Genomic DNA, 17,228 nt, shown 5'->3' with positions numbered 1-17,228 from the left:
GCGAAGAAAATCCCAAACAAGGTTGGTGCAAGAACACAGCCCTGCTTCACGCCGCTTCGGATGTCAAAGGGGTCTGATGTGGAGCCATCAAAGACAACAGTGCCCTTCATGTCCTTGTGGAAGGATCTGATGATGCTGAGGAGCCTGGGTGCTGCACCAATCAGCACCAGCTTTACCCTCAACAATGTTTCCCATAGCACTGTTTCATACAGTACTTGGCTTTCCATGCATTATAAGTGTTTTTACCCTGTGTGTGTGAACAAACCTCTCTCCGCTTCTGAGGGCTACAGATAATCTTTAAAATATGATTTAGAAGTAGCAATTATAAAGCTATACATTTTGACTGTCAAAAATTGCTAATTCTCTGTTGGGTGGTGGGTACAGGAAAGGCTCACTTGATTTATGAAGGCTATATCAGGAGAAGGTTTATTATTTAACAGATAATAAAGCAGATCCATTCTCTAATAAACACAAAACCAACTGCATCAAATTCCCTTGATTCTCCTCTTGGACGGTGGTCGACATAACGAGTAATTTATGGCTATTTTCCAGCGTGTTGCCTTTGCAAGATGAAAAGCACTGCTCAAGTGTCAGGAAGGCCTCTGGATTGCCACAACAAAGGAGTAAATAAAATTGAGATGAAAAGCAAGCAAACATGAAATGCTTTTAAAATAATTCAGGCCCACCGAGTAAAACTCGACAATTGACCAAACGGCCTTAATCTATCTCTTTATGAATCATCCCTCTTAGCAGCTACATAGATGACAAGCAGGTAAACGGGGAAATAATGGCACAGTGGGAAATTATGGCACCTGACCCGACAACAAGCTGTTAGAAGGAGTCACAGCCAAGCAGATGGCAGAAATTTAGGCTTGAAATAAGCTTCTCTGAAGCCAGGTTTGGAGTGGTACTTGTGAACAGAGCCAACATCCATGATTGTGAGATTCAGCCATCCAGTTGTGGAGCCCTCCAGATCCATCCTGGACTGAAGCTGAGCTTCTTGTAGTCTGATTGGCAACCTTCAGTCTCGAAAAACTATGGTATAAGCCTACAGCACCCAGTATTCCCAGGCGGTCTCCCATCCAAGTACTAACCAGGCCTGACCCTGCTTAGCTTCCGAGATCAGACAAGATCCAGCATGTGCAGGGTAACAGTTGCTATAGTCTACTTGTGTCCAAAATCTGGCCACACCTTCCTGGGCTACCAGTCTGTTTCTCAAGGTGCTGGTTATGCAGTAGCGTAGCTAGAGACGGAGCACAATGGTAAGTATTGCAGGCACCCTTATGTGCTGTGTAAATGGTTCCTCGCACTCGCCATCAGAGCCATTCCCAGCAGCAACAGCAAGCAGCAACAGCTCCAGCTGAGAGTGGTAGGGTATGGCTCATTGGGGCACCTGCAATACTTACCACTGTACTCCGTCTCTAACTATGCTACTCAGGTTATGCATTGTATAGCTTAGGACCTGGATATCTGAAGGATCACCTTCTTACACAGGAGTCTCTCCACGCCCTGCATTCTTTATCAGATGCCCTACTGAGTTTCCCAATACTTGGAGAGGCTTGATTGACAGGTAAGTGGGACAGGCATTTTTTAATGGTAGTTCCCAGACACCCTTGGGAGAACCCACTCACTCACTCAGTCACTGAGGATATTTAAACACGTAGCAAGAATGTGTTTAGATCAGTTGATGTTCTGTTTTATGGTGGTTTTTATTGTATGGTTTTAATATGTTGTAAGCTGCCCTGATGGGCAGGGATGGATGGACAGGATACAAATCTTTTAACAAATAAAATAGACTCAAGAAGGGGCTTCAATTTGCTCATGAGCCTCTCAGCTCTTCCACGAGCCAATAATGTTACTGGTGGTGCTGGGCTGTCTAAACATCTGCGCAGGCCCAAACTGGTGAGGAACATGCAGGATCTACATTTAGGCCTACAGAAAGGCCTATTAGGTCTGGTGATGGTCCTATTAATAAGAACCTATTAACATGATCCAGTCCCTGTAGACTAGTGTGGTCAACCCGGAGTCAATGTGTGTACTGGCTAGAAAATTGGATAGATAAGGAGACCTGGGTTCAAATCACTACTGTTCAGCTATGAGTTCAATGGGGGACTGTAGGCTAGTCTCTCTCTCTCTCTCTCTCTCTCTCTCTCTCTCTCTCTCTCTCACCTAACATGTGAGGTAGGTGAGAAAGGACCTATGTTTGCTACATCGAGCTCCTTAAAGAATTTGCATTCATTTACAAATACAGAACATAATTTGGACTTTGTGCCTCTACTGTTTTGGAAAATAGCTCAGCTTCTTTCCAAGTTAATTGCATGTAAACTGGAGCCACCTTGCTCATCTCTGGGAGAATAGAATAGTTAGTGTTTCTCAAACTGTTGGCCAAGGCCCATTGAGAGCCAATTTCAGGTGGGTCCTCATTCAATTATTTTTCATGTATTAAACTTGATGCTACCATGATAGTCAATAGGGCTTACTCCAGGGTAAGTGTGGACAGGTTTGCTGGCTCTGGGATGTTTGTGGAATATTTTTTAAGCAGATCAGCAACTGCTTCAGAGTTTTCGGAGGATTCTTCTTTATTTTCAATAAATTTTAAATTTATACATTGTAAACCTTTAATTTACTTACTTAATTGATCTGATTTTGTTGTATAGGGGTGTTAAAAAATTTTCCTACTTGATGATGTCACTTCCTGCCATGATATAACTTCCAGGTTAATGACATCACTTCAGTGGATCCTAACAGATTGACATTCTAAAAAGTGGATCCCGGTGTTAAAATGTTTGAGAACCACTGGAATCATTCATGTTCTACATGGCTTGGATCTAAGACACCCAAAGGTCTGTCTGTTCCTGGATGAACCTATCTGCACCTTGTCATTGGGCGCTCTGATTGCATCCTCCTGCTGTCAGAGGTTCATCTCATAGGGATGCAGAAAAGGCCATCTCAGTGGCAGCCCAAAGTTGTAGAACTCCTTCCCCTGAAAGGCCCAACTTATCCTTACAACCAGAGCTGGCTCATCCATGCAGCCATTTATGTGGGTTGCATTGGCCGCAAATTGCAAGGAGTACGAGGGTCTGGAGGATTCAGGGTGCCTTTCACCCTAAGTCTGCTGCCACCGCCTCCCTCCAATCCTATAAATGAAACTGGAAGTCCTACAGTTTTTTGTGCCAAGGTGGCAGAATCTAGATGGCATCCAGTGGCATTCCAGTTGCACTGCCCCTGGCTACAGCATCCATTTTTTAAGCACACAATAAAACATTTGGCCTTCTCCTGAGCTTGTGTTATTGAGTTATTTCATTTTAGCTGCTGTTTCTTCTTGGCCACACTGTGTTTTGTGTTTTTGGTTTGCTGATTGTTTTGAATTATTTTGAATATTGGGGTTTTTGCCAGGTATCTCAGGGGGATTGGAAGGCAGCACAGAACTGTTTAAAATAAGAAAAAATAAATAACAGAAGCACAGAGTTGGAGGGGACCTTGTGGGCTCTCAAGTCCAATCCCTTGCTCATGGCAGGAAATCCAGAGTGACAGTATCTCCGACAGAAGGCTGTTCAGCTGTTGTTTAAAATTCCCAACAGCCCACTCATCCAGTATGTGATTCCATAACCAAAGTGTTCTTATAATCTTATCCTAATGTTTAACCAAAATCCATACAGCCACTTCCAGGTGCTCAGCAACCCAGAAATTTGGCAATGATGTCATTGTCAAACATCCAGCCCCTTGGGAAAGGTTGTTGACCCCTGCTCTAAGGCATTGGGTTTGACCCCACCAAATTGTGGCTCCTTCCTTCCACCAAGCATTCACTTCACAGTCAGCCTCCTCCTATATGAGATCTTGGACAGATGGCTTTTCCATTTGGCTGTCATCTTTTCTGTCACTTATTCCGAATATCCCTTGTCAAAAGCAATGACTTTGGCGGCGGTGCCAGCAGCACTGCCTCCCTAAGCTGATGAGGCAGCAGGCCTTCCCCATGAACCTTTCATTGGGAATGATGCTCCCCCGATGTCACTTAAAGGCGACTTGTCAAGCTGGCAGCTCAGCACGCCACCCTTGTCCTCTGTGACAGCAGTGGCTGACTCATTGTGCCTGTCTCATGTACTGATACTCACAAGCAGCCAATGATGGATGAAAGCAGACCTGCAAAGTTGACTAAACTGCTGGCACTGGTGGAGCCTGTTCCAACTCAAGCAGGCTCTGCTTCCTGCATTACGAGGGATGGCTGGAGCAAAGGAAATGATAGTGCCTTCTTTGGAATGCAGAATGGTGGTCTGTATGCCCATGCCAATATTGGCCATCGTGTGTAAGTGTGCATACCGACACAGAAGTTCTGCCATACTCACTATCTTCTGCTGAAAACAGCTCTATGGCACTTCCTCCAGCTCTATCATAATGTTTGAAGTGACTGTCATCCTCCTTCTCCTGAGCTGTTTCACTAATGAGGGCAGGAGACGCATCAAAAAACTGAGAGTAATAGACCATGTTGGGGAAACATGCAGTGTTGTACCTGGGACAGAACCTCCTTCCTAGGAATTGCATAAAGGAATATTATCCTTTCCCTTTAAGGACTCATAAATGCTTTTGTGACATCAGCAACAGTTAAGTCCTTCCCTTTAAAACTTGGACTATGGGCAAACCGGATCTTTGACCATTTTATTCTCACCTCTGATCAATTTGCATGCCTAGCAACCAACACACATCCCACAACACTAAATGGCAAAGTTAAGGGGAAAGCATGTGTGGACAGAGATGAACATCAACCAGCGCTCATCCATGCACTCAGCAATCATTCATCTAGATGTTCATGTCTCATCATCAACTTTTCCAGATGATCACAGATACAGAGGATAACATAGATACAGAGGAAAACACAGGTAAAACTGAGAGTGCGCTTTGGTCCTCCTGACACAAAGTTTGTTGACCAGTATATTTTCTTGTCAGATCAGATTATGCTAAGAGTAAATAACAGAAGCCTGAAATAGACCAAATGACAAGCAAATGCATGTAAAACTGATAGCAAGTTTTCTGACCATGCAGAGAATAGAACAGAAAAACCCATGACATGAGAACAACCTGTTGTCAACACTCGTGCATGATTGGCCAGGGAGTCCTGCCATTGGAAATAGGAGCCCCAGCATCATGGGACTGAATTCCAGGGGACTGAATTCCGGGACTGAACACCCAGGGGTGTGTGTGCTGGGCTATGTTCTTGTAGCACAGCAAAGCAAACCTTTTTGTAGCAGAATCCTATCATGAGCTGGAATAGGCAGGCCAGGAGACCTACGCAGTATCCAGCACAAGATGGAGCCAGAATTGGCTCAGCCGGATGCAAGGGGAAACTCTTCCCCTTTCCCATGGGTAAGCCACCACAGCCCCAATGGGTCTCTTCAGACGTCCGCCACCTCAGGAGGTGACACAAGTCCGAGGAGAATGAAGAGGCTTGGAACAGGATGCTGCTCGGGGAACAGGGTTGGAACCTGGCATAACTGCCGGGTCCCAACCCCACCTCCCGCTCCCTGCCTGCCCACCCCCTGGAATGCCCTTCACCCACCCTGGAACGCCTTCCTCCTGCCTCCTCCCAACCCCCTCCCTGCCCTTCCCAGATCCCTGCATCAGCCAAGCTTGGCCAACACAACCTTCCTTTCCCACATTGGTGCAAAAGCTGTATGCAGCCTCTGTGGGCCAGCACGCATCGCTGCACTGGCCCAACCAACTCATGAGGAGGCGCAAATGTGCTTTATGGCATGTTTGCAACACTCCTTGGGACTTGCACCAGCCTAACTGATAGGATTGTGCCCTTAATGCCTTAGAGCTGTTTGTATGGCTGAGCCATTTGTATGGTATTCAGCAAGCAGGTGCAGTTCTGTTTCCTCCCTAGAGTAGTAGCTGAGAAAGGTTCTTGAGCCCAAGAAAAGGATTTATTTGTAGCCAGAGGTGGGGACAGTTAGATTAGAGATTGGGGTAGGTCTCTGATTTCAGGTATTAGTGCTTATTTTAGTGCTACTTAATTAGTCCTAATTGCAGATATTAGTGTTTATTTGTGCACTAATGACCTTTGCAGAAAGTGTCCTTTTGTGTACACAGCCCTCCACTGAAAGGGCTTACAAGGCTATTTGTATCTTTTTGATTGTTATAATGTAGCATCACTCCAGGTCACTCACCACAGGTGTCTGAGCTGTAATCATGATTACTATAAAGCATTCCCCCTGTGGTAACCTTTGAATACAATTGAGTAGCGACAGCTGGTCTAAAAGGCAGTTGCCCAGGTAATGGCCGGAGCTGGCCCAACCATGCAGCCACCTGATGTGGGTTGCATCAATGGCAGATTGTGAGGGGTCCAAGGGGGTGGGGGGTTTCAGGATGCCTTCCACCCTGAGTCTGACCCCTGGTGCTGACCCCAAGACATGCAGACATTTCTGAGTTCTAAAGGTTGTCCATTTCTGAGATTTGCTAAAATATTAAAATTCCTACAGGAAAGGAACATCTCCTTGATGTAAATACAAGATACACACTTGATGATAAAGATACAATCTCTAAAAACATTAAACGTGATTTTAGCTCTGGAGATCACAAGTCATAAAAGCACAGAAATAAGAGCCTAGAAGCCCAGCTGCTGCCCCCGATATACACGAAGGTCTGAAACCATTTTTAGTTTCATGTTTCCTTCTATTGTGTGCTGTTTTCTTGACTGACCCCTTGAAATGTTGCTGTCTTTGTCCAAGCTCTGGACATGAGAAGATGTGTACAAAAGGCTATCTTCTAAGGTTTCAGGGGGGTAGGACATCTCTTGATTAGAAGGAAGCTTGCAATTCCTCAGCTTGTTTGACCAAGTCTGGAGATGCTCCTTGGCCCAGGTGAGCCAAAATTATGCTCTGCAAGTGCTTCATCACCCCATGTGACTGGTAACAGCCCCACCCACCTACAGTCCCAGTCCTGTCTATGGCCAGATAAATGGAGGGAAGAATTTAGAATGTGTAAAGGGACAGTCTAAACTTTAGCTCAGTTTGGTTCCAGAGTTTGGGTTTGATAAGACAAGTTCAAGAACTGTGCGGGCACCTATAGCCGCAGAGCTCCTAGTTCACCACCGTAAGTGCCACAGTAATGTTGTAAAACATGTGCTGCTGCTGCTGCTGTGCACTTTGAGGCTGCTGGCGCAAATGAGCCGTAGTTCACTGTGCATGGCAGAAGTTCCTGGATGTCTCACTGCAGCAGAAAATCTGGTGGAGGGCAGGAAGGGGAGGCTCAGGAGAGGAATGGGACTGGGGCCAGGGAGCATTTGGGGGGAGGTTGTGAGTGCATCCAAGTGGTAGCAGTGAACTCTGGGATGCTATCCCTGTTTTCCCAGCCCAGCACACCATCTGCCTCTCCTTGGACTTATGCCAGCAAAATAGCTGGTGAAGCTCCAAGGAAACCTATTGATAGCAAGGCAGCCTTTGGAGGGGGAAGTAAAAAATTTGTACATAAGGATGTAAGAAGAGCCCCCTGGATGAGGCCAAAGGTCCATCTAGTCCAGCTTCCTATATCTCACAATGGCCCACCAAATGCTTCAGGGAGCACACAAGACAGCAAGATACAATCTGCATCCTGGTGCCCTCCCCTGCATCTGGCATTCTGAGGTAGTCTACCTCTAAAATCTGGAGGTTGCACATACCCTTCATGGCTTGTAACCCATGATAGACTTTTTCAGAAATTGGTCCAATCCCCTATTAAAGGAATCTAGGCTAGATACCATCACCACTTTCTGTGGCAAGGAGTTCCACAGACTAACCACATGCTGAGTAAAGAAATATTTTCTTTAGGGGAGTCCTAACACTCCCAACACTCAATTTTAGTGGATGTCCCCTGGTTCTGGTGTTATGTGAGAGCGAAAAGTGCACCACATCCTTCTATCCACTCTATCTATCCCCTGCATAATTTTGTATGTCTCAATCATGTCTCCCTCATGCGCTTCTTTTCCAGACTGAAGGGTCCCAAACGCTGTAGCCTTCCCTAGTAAGGGAGGTGCCCCAGCCTAGTAATCATTTTGGTTGCTCTTTTTTGCACCTTTTCCATTTCCACTATATCCTTTTTGAGATGTGGTGACCAGAACTGGATGCAATACTCCAAGTGTGACCTTACCATCAATTTGTAGAATGGCATTATTATATTAGCTGTCTTATTCTCAATACCTTTTCTAATGATCCCAAGCATGGAATTAGCCTTCTTCACTGCCGCCACACATTGGGTCAACACCTCTCCCAGGCTATCTTGTTGCCTCCCCACCACCACTGCACACAGCTCATGCTCCATCAGTGCAGCTGCATGGCAGAAGATGGTGGGGGACAGGATTGGACTCTTAGTTCCCTGTCCTGGTCCCAGTGGGAGACATTCTCCCTGGTTAAATAGCAGCAGTAGGGCTTGGATCATGGCAGAGCAAAGAGTTCTTCTCCCTGCTGAAGTCCCAGTCTGGCTTGCACCTCCCCCCAAGTTCTATTTAACAAAGGAACATCATGCATCTGGCTGCATATTATGTGCTTAAACTAACTTCTTCTTTTTTGGTGTTTGGTCCTCAAGATGCATTTCTATGCCAGGATTCTGGTCTATATAAAGGAAACTGATGTCACATGTAGTGGACCACCTACCTTTCAAAAGGAGCAGGTGGCTCCTTCAAAACACACCCCACCATCCTCCATTCTTGAAGGTGTTGAATTCTGTTACCATTCTGAGCTTTCCCTACCCCAATTCTCAGTTTTTCTCCAAATAACTAGAATCAACAGATTAAATGTCCTTAATGCTTGAAGTGCTCTACCTGTCCAATCACAACAGTTACAGCCATATGAACCTGCCTGTCCATTGAGATCACCAGATAGAAGCCCTTCTCCAGGTGCACAGAGAGGTAAGGCAGGTAGCAGCCAGGGAGCGCTTGTTGCATCCTATTTATGCTCCCTAGAGTCATCTACCTGGTACCAACTTTGCTGAACTGCAGGGGGCAGATCAAAATCACAATTTTTCTTCAAGCTTTTAACTAACAGATATCATGTTTGTTGACTAGTAGCAGCAGCTGCTGCTGACGTCTCACCTGGTAGGATTTTAACATTTTTTCCGGGGTTGTAGGCTGCTTTCTGCTGTTTTTATGATCCTGGATTGCTGTTTTATTTCTGTTACCTTCTATTTTATGATTTATTATGGAAGCTGCCTTGTGAATTTTGTGTTTTAAATTGAAATACAAGTACCTTCAAAAATAAAACAGTGGGTTCCATCTTCTCCCTCACACATTTTTAAAGTATGCTTAAAAGTGGAGGGTGGGCAGGAGTTCATCTGTGTTAGCCACTGTGAGCAGATAACGAAGGGGTAGGGCAGCAGTTAGTTCAAGCTGATTAATTGTGGTGAAAGAATTAGATCTTGTCTTAGATGCGTTGATAGGTCTTTAATTCCTAAAATAGAAGATGTTGGAGTTGAAGTTTCCCTGGATGTCATCCTTATGGTCTGGAAAGCTTCTTCTTGGAAGCTGATGTGATCAACATGGTTGCAAGGGAGAGACTCTGCACATGCTTAGAAACATCTTTTTCTTTGTATTCCAAATCTTCTAGGTCTCAGTTCTTGCCTTCCAGAGCAGTCTCAAATCTGCCATTATTTTTTCCTGTGTTGATTGCAGTTTCATGCTGTAGGGGGAGAGTGAAGCTGTCAATTACTTGAGAATCACATGTGCATGTTCCCACAAATCTCTATTTTGCTGTGCATAAACATAGCAAAAGAAAATGGATTGGTTAATATAGATTGAACAGTGTGCCAAGAAGACATTGGTTCCAACCTTGCCTCTTCCATGAATCCATTAGAAGGCTCTAGACAAACTTTGGCATCTGACAACCCAATCCTATTGATCTAGTTACAATAGCAGAACAGAGTTCAGGAACATAGTGAGCGCAGTGCACCACCAGCTACCATTATGGAGCAAATGGCAACTCTGTGATGGACCTGTGATGGAGGTCACAGCTGGTGAGCTACTCCAGAACCAGTAAGCTGGTGTGGAGGGTGACTTGTTGGAGGGATAGGTGCTCCAGTGGAGGATCTGGGGTGGGAAAGGATTGGATCCAGTGGCAATGATCCCTTTTTCAAAAACCTCCCAATCACCAAAAGAGGTGGTATATGTCAGAGGAACCTATAGGCAGCCCAAGGTGATCTACCTGATCTACCTTATAGGGCTTTCATAAAGTTTCCTGAGTTCATGTATGAGGAGCACTTCAGACATACTAAAGCTCTACATAACTGCTTGGCATTACTGTTATGAAATAGTAAAAACCATATATGCCTGTATATTTTTGTACGTAAAAGTATCATCCATGTAGGAGAAACAGCATGTGCTGAAACAATCCTAATTTTGCACACCTGAGTGTTCAAAGATCAGCTGTTCCTACCCTTGGTAAGCTTCAGCTGTCTTGAAATCACTTTCCTTTTGTCTTTGATATTTATAGCATGCCTCTTGTCATGGAATCAGTGATGAGAGAATGCAATCGATTTGGGGCACTTTAATTTAATAAAGTAAATATATACAGATCTGCTTTGTAAGTGCTTCATGCTTTCTGTTGGAGTAGCAGAAGGTTGATGGTGCGTGGTTGAAATCTGAAGCCCAGTTCATTGCAAGCATGAAGAGGTGAATACCCCAGATGGTTGCAGTGAAGTCCCTGGGCCAGTCAGTAATGAAGTCAATGGGAAGGGTGCAAAGGAGTATGGAATGCACAGCCATGGAAACTTAGAACCCAGTGTGCAACAGCAGGAAATTTCATGCTAGGGGTTACTAGGAAAGGGATTGAGAATAAGACTGCTCCATCAAAATCTATGGTGTAAGCCACATTTGGAATACTGTATGGAGATCTGGTTATCACACCACAAAAAAGTTATTGTAGAGCTGGAAAAGTTGCAAAAGAGGGTCATCAAAATAACACCTTCTTAATGAGGTAAGGCCACAGCACTTGGGGGGGTCTTATTAGCTTGGAGGAGGGAACATGATTAACATAACTGAAACTTATAAAAATTAGTAGTGGAGTGGAGGAAGTAGTTAAAGTTTCTCTCTGAGTCACACACAGTATTAGAACCCGGGGCTATCCAATGGATCTGACTCATGGGACAATTAGGATGGACAAAAGGAGGTACTTTGAGCGTTCAAAGATCAGCTGCTCCTATCCTTGGTAAGCTTCAGCAGGCTGTCCGGGCAATTTACCCATTCAGAGAAGGATGATGCCTTAGTCTGTGGAATTCATTGTCAAGATGCAGTGGTGGTGGCCATTAGCTTGGGTAGTGTTAAAAGGAGATTGTACAAATTCATTGAGGGCAGATCTGTTAATGGTTCCTCATCAAAATGATTGTGTGTTACCTCCAGGTTTTGCAATAGTTTGAATACCAGCTGCAAGAGAGTAATGGTGGGAGAACTGTTGGGCTTCCTCTCCTGTTTGTGGGCTTTTCAGAGGCAACTGGTGGGCCACTCTAGGAAACGGTGGATGCAGGACTAGAGGGGCCTTTGGTCTGATCCAGCAGGGCAAGGCCAGCCCATTCATGAGGCTAACAGCCCAATCCTATTGAGTAATTCTACTGGTGGAACAAGCATTCCACCAGCAGAGATTAACTTATGGAACACAGAAATATGTCTTCAGCAGCATATGAAGTTATGCGCTGCCACAGCACCAACCAGGAGGCCAGAGTGGTCCTGTGCGCAGCAGTGGCTCCATCTCTGTTGTGCCAATCAAGAGAATGGGCAGAGCAAAGACTGGAACAGCACCAAGTAAGGTGGGAAGCATTTGACATGCTGCGTTCAGGGGCCAAAACAGCTTAGGCCAGCCTGCAGCAGGGCTTTTGTTGTTAGAACTGTCTGTTGTCTGCACTGGGAGAGGGTATAGTAACCTACTGAGCTTCAAGAAGAAGCAGGAATTGAACCTGGATCTACCTAATCTAAGGTCAAATAATGAAGATAAACCTGGGTAGCTTTCCAGTTATGTCCACCTCTCTCTGTGTTGGAGTCTCTGAATCACAGGGATTGCTGTGATGCATCCTTTATTATCACTCTGTCAGACTTCTGCTCCAGCTGGAAATGCAACAAAGTGTATGCTTTTCAAGGTATCCAGCAGTGTGCTTTTCAAGGTATTGATGATATTTTATTAATGCTGGGAGTCACTTTGTGGGCTCCAGTCAACAAGCAGAGTACAAATCTACCAATGAACAGAAACATCCTGCCTGGAGCAAACCTTAGATATTGTTTGCAAGCTGGTGCTGTTCAAGAGGTCATGCTTGACCAACAGAGCGTGTATTGAAGGAGCTCCATTGGTTACTGGTTAGTTTCCAGGCTCAATTCAGCTGATAAACAAACTTCAAATGTGAACTTTGCTGAGCTGGGTAGAGGAACTCGCAGCAGATCATCCATCATCTGTGGGACTACAGTTGAATTTGGGAGCATGAAAACAATGCCTAAATATTTATCACCGATTGGATGCAGTAAGTAGTCTATGTTCCTGAACAACCTGCTTATAAATGCTTGTTGTCAGACATGCTCTAAAATATATGTAATGAACAGGCAGACATGGGAGACCCAGTTCATGTACAGGGACCTCTTGCAGAGATGGAGAGAAGGAGAGATATAGGTGCAACACTAATATTTCTTGTGGGGATAAATGTTGGAGTGGAATGGGGGTGGGACAAGGTGGAGCTGGCAGCCACCAATTTCTAAATCCCAGTTCCAGGATGAACATACCCCGAGCAGGATCCTCACAGTTCCACTGGCGTAGCTTTGAGGAGTCTCATAAAGGACCAAGCTGGGAAAGTAAGGTAAGGTTGTCTCCTCTTACCCCTCTCTCCAGTCTCTTTTCCAGAATGGTGCGTAGGATGCAGCGAACACTGTTCTGTCGCTAGATAGGGCTGGGCCATAAGCTGTAAGGAAATGGGAAACCAAGCTGAGACTGCAGCAGAGCTCTCTCTAATTCAGAGACAGGTCACGAGGAGTAACATAGACCTACCGATAACTAGAATTAACAAAATACAGACATACAGACATGCACACAAGTGGCACAGAGACTTGTGCACAGAGACTCCAGGAGTTCATCAAACCAAGGGGGAAACGCTAGACCACCTTGCCAATGGATCATTGCTGGTTTGAAGGAGAATATAGAAAGGGCTCTGCACCCAGATTTATCTCTCTTGTGTTGATTCTTCTGGAATCCGGAGCTACAGAGCTAGAGCTACAGAGCTAGGTCATCCAGATTTTGCAAGCCCCTGTGGAAGGCTCAGGAACATGTACAAGTGGGGAGAAATGGGAAGTGAGGCAAGGAAGAAATAGTCTTCCTTGAAGAAGAAGAATAGGGAAATAGGGAAGAGTGCACTCCTACACAGAATTCTCTGGGAGCAAGTATTTAACGGGGCTTACTTATGAGCAGCTACATCTAGAATTGCGTTGTAAGTCGGTTTCTCGTAGGAAAGACAAGAAGGGTTTCACTCTGCTATCAATTCCAAATATCTTGGTACTCAAATGTAGGAAGGTACTCAAATGTAGGTACTCAAATCTAAGAAGAATGCATGAGAAGAATTTCAGAAGCATCCCTTATCTGGTCTCACAGCACAATAGTTATAGACATGAACCATATAGGATAGGAAGATTCCATGGTTACTTCCCATGTCTGCACTGCTGACCCCCAAGGAGTGATGGTTGAGCACAGAGAGAGCTATGTCATGCACCAGAGCCTGATCCAGTGTGGGACTGGACCACACTGAAATTGCTCCACAACAGAAGCATATGACTGCAGGCATCTTAAGGCAAAAGTTCTTCTTCAGAACCTAGAAAAAAAGAAACGTGGGTGGAACATCTACAGTTGAATAAGCAAATTCACCCTGGGGTTTCTAGTAAAACAGATGTCTTGCCTTTACAGTCCCTGTATGTTTAACTATAATAAACTGCAAGTACAGGGATCAAGCAGAAGGGCCTCATTTATCAAAGTCTAGCACCTGCTCTTCTGTGCTCACCCACCCATTTGTTTCCAAAGGATGGGGACAAGCGAGTTGTTGCAGTTCCAGCACAAATGAAGCACTGCCTCATCTACAAGCTGCTTACAATCAACTCCAATCCAGTCCAGCAATCTTGACCATTAATTAGTGAAAACTAGAATTATTGACATATGGGGAGCTGTACCTAGAGCTTTTCCTACCAAACACCGGGGACATTCTACAACCCCTATGACACCACCATGCACTATAGCCATTTTTTGGGTTTGTAATAGTGAAATGTTTTAAAGCCCAATCCTGAGCTCTGCATGCCAGCTTACCTCTGGCATGCACTGTCACAAACATGCCATAATGCACATTTGTGGGGCTTAGCACCAGCCCAGCACCTGAGCTAACCCAGCACAAGCAAGCACTGGGCCAGCTCCAGTGGGTGGGCTGGCAGTCCACCACTCAGTGGTTGCCCGGACCGCCGGGTGGTGGAGAGGTTAATGGGGGAGATGGGGATGAGGTAGGGGAGGGTGGGGAGGAGATGTGGCAGGGGAGGGAGCAGAGAGGGAGGGAGGGGACTGGTGGAGCTCTGCTCCACTGGATTCTGAGTCCCGTGTCGGGCCTCGGGGCCCAACATGGAGCTCTCAGATTCTGCAGCAACTCCAGAGCTGCCGTAGAATCAAGTAGCCTCATTGCAGGGCTACTTTATTTGGGGGAAGGGGATGAATGTCCCCTTCTCCCACAGAGGCAGTGGGGTTGACTGGAGTGTGTTGGATGCCACGGCAGCCATTTTCGCCACCACAGCAGCCCCGCGCTCTGGGCAGATCAGGATTGTGCTGCCCCTTATCTCTGCATTATCTATTGGCCTAATAAAATCAACTGATTACAATGCTCTCTTTCATAAAAGAACATTTTATCTAATTAATAGTTTCCTAAAAATACTGTGAGATCTTTTGCAAATCTGACATCCATATGAAATAGGCAACCAAAAAATTGTTTGATTATCTTTCAGGGTTTCTGACTGGATTGTTTTGATAGGCACTTTCTTGTTTTCTTCTTCTCTTTCTCCAACAAATGAATCCAATATGCACAGCCAGAGAGGGATGACCAATGTAAATTAAACAGGTAAGATCCCGTTTGAATTCACCCAACCAAGTCCAGCTCTATCTCTCTGTTGGTGTCAGTGTCTGCTACTAGCTCAGATAATGAATCAATGCAGAGGAGGACCCTACCAAATGGGAAATCTGGTTGTGATCAGGTCAGCTACTAGTATATTCAAGTGGGACAGACTGTGGCTTTTGAGTTGCAATGGCTGCATCTGTCAGAGGCTGAGATTGTGTGATTATTTCCTTGCTTAGCCTAGCAGCACTAGATCTCAGCCCCAAGGATTTTGTTTCAATAAACATGGTATGAGACCTGTACTGCCTATGTTCTCTTTAGGCATGTAAATAATGAGCAATACAACCCAAGATGGGTGCCACCATTTTGAACTAGTTGTATTGCACTAACCCAGAATAATCATATCCAAGATTTGAGGGCTTAGAATGGATTGCACCTCCCATGCTCCGTAATGACATATGCAAAATGTCAGCGATGATGGTATTTATCATCCATAGGGCACCTTTGTAGGGGATCTGAGAGAGAATAAATTCAGCTATCAAATAGGAAGCTCAGAATATCAGAAACCAAAAAAGTTTTTGAATCAAGAACATTCAGCCCATCCCAAATGTGCTTAGTGAGGGACAAAACTGCCGGTTTCACTTTACACTTTGATTTTGTCAGATGTTTAAAATCCCAGTCAAAGCAGATTCTGTTTCAGTCTCTTCCTTTTCGTTCCTCCACTTGTATTTATAACATGCATATGACACCTGGGATAATCTGTCAACTCTCAGTGCTCCTTTGATCCTCTTTCAGCCCTCTCTGTGAAATTCTGATCCTCCATTTGCTACTCTGGTCTTTCCTTATCTCCAGGGAAACACAAGGTCATTTCTTTCTCAGCACTTCTGGAGTGCCAAGACTATTTCTTTTCTACAGTGGTATCTGCATTTCTTCATTTTTCTCCATTTGCACGTGTTTTTTTTCCCTCTCATCTTCCTCTTTTCCTACTCAGAAGTCACAATGCATTTGTTGTATATTTTTTTTGCATTATATTTCCAAACTGGAACCTGGGAAGGGTGGATGGATATTTGCTGAAATGGAAAACATTGTGTATGTGATGCATGGCTAGATATATAATCTTTGTCTATTAAATTCAGAAGGTGGTGGAGAGAAAATTAGAACTACAAAATCAAACTGAGCTAACGTAGTGCATTAGTTTGACCATTCTGAGGGTGTTCTGTGGGTGCCAGCAGCCTTCTCCCCTGAAGGCTTCAGCCACAGCAGCCGTTGGAGGCCAGTCCCTCTCCTTCGTCTGGCCTTTCTGAAGCTCACCACACCCTTGATTCCTGTTCCTGGATTTCAAGGCTTCCCATATCACTGTTCTGAAGCTCCTTCTTCCAGGTCCAGCTTCCTCCAAGACTGGCCATTGCACTCTAGTGGAGTCACTTCAGAGTGATGATGACCATTGTTACTGGGTGTGTTTTTCACACAGTATGCACACTGGGGGAAATCCATTTTGTGTACTGGGGCCCTGTGCAGTGGCCAATGGCATGCTTAATGGTACAGCTGGGAAGGAAAAAGGAAATGAGGGCGCAAGTGCTACCAACAAACTTCTATTATGGGGAGAAGTTTACACTGCAGGGAGTGAGAATCAGAATAAACATAGTTGGTTACTATATGCAGTGAAGAGAGAGAGAAGGCATCAGGAAAATATAAACGGAAAGGGGCACATGATAGCGCAAGCACAGAGGGGGCAAAGAAGGGAGAGGAGACATAGAGAAATTAGAAAGGTCTCCCAAGGAAAACTGGGGCTGAAGAACCAAGAATTTAGTGAGCTTGGGAAAGAAGGGGGAGAGGAGAAGAGCTGAGAGAACAGAAGAAATTAGGTGGGTCCAGTGTACATAGTTTAGGATGCACTCTGGATCTCTACTCCTACTTCCAGTTTGACCATTATAGCTTCCAGAAGTAACTGACCTGGCTAAACTAACACTGCATGTCTGGGGTAAGTGAAAAAGCCAGTAAGGTGAAAATCAAAATATCCTACCCAGCTCCCAAAGGTAGCCAGCTAATTGCAGGCTGGGTGGGTGGGATGGATGCAACAAGGCCTGACCTTCAAATGAAGAGCTCTGAAGAAATCCCCAGGAGAAAATGCTGAGGAAGTTCTGCCCACAGACAGCACATCA

General features: G+C 45.1%; 1 pseudogene; it reads right to left on the bottom strand.

Annotated features, from left to right (window-relative positions):
- Window positions 1-1,045: 1,045 nt before the first annotated feature.
- On the bottom strand, window positions 1,046-1,165 carry LOC136637448 (5S ribosomal RNA; annotated as a pseudogene).
- Between the last annotated feature and the right edge of the window lie 16,063 nt (window positions 1,166-17,228).

Source organism: Tiliqua scincoides, chromosome 1, assembly GCF_035046505.1.
Source record: "Tiliqua scincoides isolate rTilSci1 chromosome 1, rTilSci1.hap2, whole genome shotgun sequence".
Taxonomy (NCBI): domain Eukaryota; kingdom Metazoa; phylum Chordata; class Lepidosauria; order Squamata; family Scincidae; genus Tiliqua; species Tiliqua scincoides.
This window is presented reverse-complemented; position numbering and strand designations above follow the sequence as displayed.